Source organism: Schistocerca cancellata, chromosome 9 (assembly GCF_023864275.1).
Source record: "Schistocerca cancellata isolate TAMUIC-IGC-003103 chromosome 9, iqSchCanc2.1, whole genome shotgun sequence".
Taxonomy (NCBI): domain Eukaryota; kingdom Metazoa; phylum Arthropoda; class Insecta; order Orthoptera; family Acrididae; genus Schistocerca; species Schistocerca cancellata.
In genome coordinates this window covers 57,916,317-57,923,864 of record NC_064634.1, presented here as the reverse complement: position 1 = coordinate 57,923,864, position 7,548 = coordinate 57,916,317, and the positions used below count along the sequence as shown (strand labels likewise).

The following is a 7,548-nucleotide window of genomic DNA, read 5'->3' as shown; positions in this document are numbered from 1 at the left end:
TGCCACATACTTTTTGTGCTGCTTCGACTAAAGTGTCTTTGAATAAACTCCATTCTTTTTCTACATCGCAGAAAACTTCTTTTGGAAATTTTTGTGTTATTAATTCTCTGTACTTCTCAGCACATTCACTCTCCTTCAATTTCCAATCCCGTATCCTCGTCACTTTCTTCTGTTTTCTATTTTTCACACACCTTTTTGTAACACCCTGTATATTTAGATCTGAATGCTATCTTCTCTAGCCAAATGGTACTGTTTGCTCCACGAGACAAATGATGTGAGGAAGTGGCTAATGCCACAGTGCTATGAATGCAGAAGCTAACGGGATTTCCGTCTCAGACGTGTCTGGCGGCGTGAGGATGTAAATACAGCCGCGGAGTCCTGACTCAGGCGGGCGGTGACGTAGCGATGACGCTGCGGGCTGTTGCGTCACAGGCAGCGAACGTTGCTTGTCGGGTGCGTAGCGCGCGGCTCGGTGCACCGGCTAACCTAATTCAGTGCAGCGTCAGAGCGGGCCGTGGCAGTACGTGTAATACATCGCGGGAATCTGCAATAGCCACGGTAAGTGCATTATGTCTTGGTCGTCAGCGCAGCAGCTCCTAAAGAGAAAGAAGTGGTTAACAAACGGCTTCAGCAAGGAGGAAAATTACCGCGTTTCTGTATCTGACGAAGAATAATTTACCATGAATCCGACGTTAACGTCACTTTCGTGTTACTGCTTCCCCGCATGTGACACACTAGTTTAAATCTTTATCATAACTGAACATCTAGTAGCGCTGTATGTGTAGGTGACAGGAGTATTGTTTAAAACGTTTCAGATGAGTTACTAGTGTCAGAGCCTTCATTACTTGATACTACGAGTGTTTATATAGTTAAAATGCGAAGAGTAGCTATATTCATACGTATAATTTCTCTAAGGTTGTAGAACTCTTGGTGAATTTCAGGCTGTTTGATTTTTAGAACGAATCATATAAAGTGAAGCCACGGACTCACAAAATGGTGACAGTCCAAAAAAAGTGCATAGTTACAATATCGCTTACAGAAGTGATTCCTGATTCTGACTTACGTCATATGGTGTACAATCAGTGGGGAGGGGGGATGTTGTGATTGTACAGGGATGTACTGTTGATATGGCGGAAATCAATATCGTTGTTGTGGTCTGTACGCATCATATATTCCCTATCATTAATTCACGAGCAGCCATGTATACCTATTATTTATTCTCGAGCATCGTAAGGACCTGTGTTTATTACTAATGCATTTATTATTTACGCAGATACATTTATTATTTATGAAGACATCCGTTGTTAACATATAGCTGTTGAAATGTAAACAGTGCACCTGCTCAGTAAACAAACATCAGCTCAAGAAACTGTTTACAAGTGAAACACAAAATTTAACCTATTCTGTCGAATGGGCGTACATCTCTGCACAGTGATTCTTTACTGTAATATTACGATACAACACAGCTAAACGTTTTCTGATCGAGAGTATGAAATTTTGTTTCTTGTGACGAAGGTTGTCTGTTTCGCTGAAATTAGTTCTGTTCTCCGAAGGGGCCCTTTGCACGAGCTATATAAAACTTCGCTAATAACAGTGCGTTTGGGTGGTGAGGGGGGGGGGGCGGGAGGAGTATGTCAGATTTTGTATGTTATTTTTATTTCTTGACCGTGACACAGATTACAATACTTGAACAGTTTCATTATGATGGCCAAAATAAGAGACACGGCCTGTAAGAAATATTTAAGGAGTCGCCAATATTTAAACACTGTCAGGTTTTATTGCTTTTTTTGTTATTCCACTAAAACAGTAACAAAAAATGGCTAGCTTACAATGAAATGACATAAATAAGGTGACAGACAATTGCAGTCATAAATTACAGCATTCAAAGAATGAGGAATAATGTGCAGTCTTTAGCAGTAGCACACGTTTAGCACCTCCACTGTCACTTTTAACTGGTGTTAGTTACAAAACCCCTGTTCTTCTAACACCCGAGAGACTAACGACAATGATTTTCTCGTAGCCCGGATGTTTATTCTTGAATCGGGCCATTTTCCGCTGTGACTTCTCCAAAAGAAGAGCAGCGCGTTTCGTTACAGGTTCATTTAGTAAGCACGAAAGCGCCATAGAGATCCTCAATATTGGCAGATGCTGCAAGAGCGGCGCCCTTGATGACGGTGTGGTTTACTGTTAAAGTTCGGAGAGCGTCCGTTCCTAAACATAAAGTACATTGTTTCCTCCTAATTATACCTCGCAAAACGAACGTGAAGGTAAAGCTAAAGAGATTAGACCCCACACGTAAGCTTACCAGCAACCTTTCTTCCATCGAACTATTCACGACTGGAACACCATACACGAGGCACCCTTTGTCACTCACCTCATGGTAGTTTCCGGAATATGTGTTTAGATGTAGAAAATAGGCCACTTCAGCGTAGTTATGTTTAATGCAGCAGACGTAATGACAAAATTCCTCAACTGTCATTAATAAGAGCTTCCATTTCGCAAATGAAATTTTGTATGTTCAGATGTCAATGTAAACAGCATGTAAAAATTACTTCATTGTGATGTTACATATCGCAGAAATCGGCTAGATTCGCAGATGCATGTTGACATAACATGAAGCTCCTTACATTTCAGCTGGAACCATGGTGATGAAGCTGTGCTGCTGAAGGTACGTTGGCGAAGTATGAACATAGTAGATGTGATTTATCAAGTTTTACGTTCTTCATTACCTCGGTTTGTCGAGAACTACCAGTACTGCTGCAAAGAAGCTTTATGGACCTATTCTTCCTTGTGAGTAACATGTATAAGAGAGGCGAAATGCCCTCTTACTTGAAGAATGTAACACTGGTGTAGAAAACTTAAAAGACGAAAGCAGGCCGCGCGGGATTAGCCGAGCGGTCTGGGGCGTTGCAGTCGTGGGCTGTGCGGCTGGTCCCGGCGGAGGTTCAAGTCCTCCTTAGGGCATGGGTGTGTGTGTTTGTCCTTAGGATAATTTAGGCTAAGTAGTGTGTAAGCTTAGCGACTGATGACCTTAGGAGTTAAGTCCCATAAGATTTCACACTTATTTTTTTTTTTTAACGAAAGCACCTTTCGCATGACATGTCACTGCCAGTTAACTTATCTCGATGAATTTGGACCACACATAGGGAGAACGTATACAGCACAGTGCAGAAAGTGACCGAAAGAAATAGGCAATGAGACGAACATATATGAAAAGAAAGTAATTAAACTACATCGCCGTGATTTATGATGGTTCCCTGGACATACCAAGCACTGAGTGAGTTGGTCAGCACGCTAATTGAGCATGTCCCCATACCATAGCACCTTGACGACCAGAACGATCATGTTCAACAATGTTCCTGGGAGCATTACTTATGACGGTAAGTTCAGCTTTGTCGAAGATGATAGTTTTGGTGGTCGAGGCGTTACATTGTGGGGAGGCAAAAGTTGCATGGGCGTAGTGACCTTCAGATCTTCGAACAAGGTACACACAACGATCAACTTTGTGACACTGTACTTCATCCCCCGTGGGTTTTTTCAGGAGTGCATTCGACTTTGACTACTTTTATATGGATGACAATGCGACTGCATCGAACAGGGCAGGTGGAGCAATTAAGGGAACGAGAAGATATTCTTCGAATGAAGTGACCTGCCCGTTACCCCGACTTAAATCCCACCGAGTAAGAGAAGGACGCGTTAAGTAGACGTATTGTAGCACGTCCATATGCACCAATGATCATCCAACAGTGGTCAATCGCGTTGCAAGGTATTTCGCCAGTCTGATACATCTTGCTCACCAGGTAGAATAGTTCCATAAAGCTTCTTTGCAGCAGTACTGGCCGTTCTCGGCAATCCAGGATAATGAACGTAAAACTTAATAAATTCCATCGACTACGTTTATGCTTCGCCAACGTACCTTCAGAAGCACAGCTTCATTACCATGGTTTCAGTCTAAATGTAAGGAGCTTCTTGTTATGTCAACATGCATCTCAGAATCTAACTGATTTCTGTGATATGTAACATCACACCGAAGTAACTTTATATGCTGCTTATACTGTCATCTGAACATACAAAATTTCATTTGCAAAGTGAAACCTCTTATTAATGACAGCAGACGAATTTTGCCATTACGTCTACTGCATGCAACACATAATTACGCTGAAGTGGCCCGTTTTCTACATCAAAATGTATATTCCGCAAGCCACGTTGCAGTGCATGAACGGCCGTGTGTGGTGATCAAGCAACGATCAACAACGATTTCCTAGTTGTTATAATGTTCAGGGAACCATCATAAAATGCCGGAGACTACAGTTTATTGTTGTCTTTGAATAAAAGTGTCATTTCTCTTCGTATCATTGCGTATTCGTTTGTTACCTTGTGTTCGATACTGTTGAAATTGATACGTATGTTCAAAGTTTCATAGATGTATGAAAGAGTTGACAGTAGAACACCCCGTGAAAGTTACTTTTATCCTTGTATTCACAATGCAGTGTAATCCCAATTCCAAAAGAAAGCAGATGCTAACGGGTGTGAAAATTACCGAACTATCAATTTCATAAGATAACTGTAAATAGTGACACGAATTATTTACAGAAGAATGGAAACTCTGGTAGATGCCAGTCTCGGGTAAGATAAGCTTGGATTCCTGTAATTGTTGGAACATATCCCTTTCCACCCAGAGAAAATTTTTAGTTTTATGTGATGTGTATCAATTTCCATACATTATGACGTATAGCATCAGGTAAAAACACTGAAAAAATTCGCATAGTGATAGTTTCTTCAAGATGTCACTAGCATTATCGTGCTACTCGAGATTCAAACAGGCATAAAATGCAAATAGCATTTGATGAAAGCATTTGGACACCTCACATTCGGTAAATGAAACACTCTCTGTCTAAAATGATGCATGAATTTCCTTAAACTAACGAAATGTAGGAAAACAGAGTGCATTTATAGCGGTAGCGCATGGTTTTATCTTCTGGTTGAAGCTTTAAATGATTCGTTGCGCTCTGGTGGTCACAATATGAAATAAAACAGATGCCAAACAGAATCCGGGAGCTTGCACCATCGCTTCAGTCTGGAGTGAAGAAGAAACGTGATGTAGTTGAACCACGAAGGATTTAAAACTAAACCCGTACCATCGTGCAGACCAGGGTGGAAAGGGGTAAGAGACAGTGCTGAGGCAACTACTTATCTTAGAAGATATGTTAAAGGAAGGTCAACCAAGGTTCATAAGATCTGTAGACTCAGAGCTTTTGACCGGAATACACTCTTTGAAATTCTGAAAAAAAAAGATGGCAGTTCAGAGTTGAAAGGTATGAAAAAAGCAGTGATTGATAAGGGAGTGAGACAGGCTTGTAGTCTATCCCCAGTGTCCTTCAGTTTGTGTGTTGAGCCAGCACTAACGTAAATTAAGGAAAAATTTGTTACTTCTTCACGCTGAAACGACTGGATGGATTAGGATGAATTTTGGAACAGAGATAGCTTATACCTTGAGTTAACACACAGGATATCTTGTATACACCTATAAAAGGTGTAGGGGTCAAAAAGAAGTGCAGCCCGCGACTCCCGAATACCGATACTTCTTTCATCCGGTATTTGAGAATGGTGCACTCACTGGCTTGCAACAAACTTAACAAATAATTCCAAAGTTGTACGACACTTTTTCTCGGTAACAACTCCCACAAGATAACAGGAAAAAAGTTATTCGTTTAATACATTTAATACATTTCACGCAGTAAAACTGCCCCATGAAGCATGACGTTTTATTACTTATTTACTACTAACTCTGTTCACGACACATTTCTAAAACATTAGGCACATGGACCACTGAATGTACCTACAAAATGCTATCATTGTACGAGACAGTTCAGTTCAGGAGATACGGCATAAATATTGAGCTGTGTGAAAATGAAACTCTAGGTGAAGTTCGTTAGAGATACAGCTGAAATGTGTCCAAATACATGTGAAATGTATTCAAGGTGTGCTGCTGGCAAAGCCATGGTAAAAATCTCGTCTGAAACCAAGGAAACAATTACAGCCAAATTTGGTACTCATTTTAGTCAAGATTTGGAAAAAAATATACTGTGGTGTGTAAGCACCATGATCCTCCTTTTGCAGTGGGGGTAATAACGTCGACAGGAGGACGAGGAGGAGAAGAAGATGGCCAGAGAGAGAGACAGACAGAGACAGAGGGGGGGGGGGGGGGGGGAGAGAGATCGACTAATAGAAGATTTGAATAAATACAAACTTGAACACTTTATATAAATGTCTGTCCAACCGCGGGTAACACCATGGTGTGGAAATACTATACCATACAGGTTGGAAAAAGTCAGTGACACTGGTCAATTACTTGCTGCCGAAGAATAACATTTTTAATGTACGTACGCTGTTGAGCAAAACCTAGGATTATCAATGAAAGCACACACAACACTGGTATAATATTTTACAATATTCATTATTTATTTTACAAACAAGTTTTCGCTGTTGCACCCTCATCAAGTACAAAGATAATCTCTGTACTTGATGATGGTGTGACAGCTTACAATAGATAAAAAATAATCTTTGTACCTGATGATGGCGTAACAGCCGAAAATCGGTTTGTGAAATAAATAATAAATATTGTAGAATATTACACCAGTGTTGTGTTTTCCCTCACAGCTCATAAAATATTCTTCCAAGAACCAACGGAACAGTCAATCAATGCAAAACTTAAGAATTAAAGTAACTTTCGCATGATGTCTCTGCCAAGTAATGCAGCTCCATGAAACTTGGACCAAACGTAGAAAGAACTACTGAAGTATAGTGAAGAATTTATCAAAGAAATATGCAATACACTTTCATTCAAAGACAATAACTGCTCAAGTCGCCGCGATTTATGACAGTTTTTCGCCATCACAAAAGGATGGCTGCCACTGGTTCTCGGGGTCCCGGGTTCGATTCCCGGCCGGGTCGGGGATTTTCTCCGCCCGGGGACTGGGTGTTTGTGTTGTCCTATCATCTCATCATTCGAGACGTGGCGATACTGGAAATGTACAGATTGGGAACTAGCACCGCCGCTAATGACCACAATGCGCCCCACACCCCACCACCACCACCACCACCACCACCACCGTCGTCGTCGTCGTCACAACCACCACCATCACAAAAGGCGAGACATAGTTCTTAATAGGGCGTATGATACACACGGACAGCAGTTTACGCTTTGTAACGAGCTCGCATGTTGGTCACAAAATTGGTGAGATGTTGAGGTGGAGCGTTACATTCCTCCTCCAGCGCGATTGTCAAGAGCTGGATGGTCATTGGTTCATGGAGAGTTGCAATACGTCTCTGCAACGCTTCTCACGCGTGCCCGACAGGATTTAAGTAGGGGGAACGGGCAGCCCAGTTCACTCCATTCGCCGAATACCCTCTCGTTCCAAAAGATCCTCAACCAGCGTTGTTGGATGCGGTCACGCGCTATCAGCTACAAAAATGTAGGCGGGGCTGAACGCACATCTCAGAAAACGTCCGTGGGGAAGGAGTACAGTGTCAAAACAGCGTTGGCCA

General features: G+C 41.7%; 1 protein-coding gene across 1 annotated transcript in view; it reads left to right on the top strand.

Annotated features, from left to right (window-relative positions):
• Positions 1–450: 450 nt before the first annotated feature.
• Positions 451–7,548, top strand: part of LOC126100474 (alpha-tocopherol transfer protein-like) — a 179,757-nt gene continuing 172,659 nt past the window's right edge. Inside the window, exon 1 of the mRNA XM_049911082.1 lies at positions 451–558. The gene's annotated coding sequence lies outside the window, so the exon portion shown is untranslated. The remainder of the gene's footprint in view (positions 559–7,548) is intronic.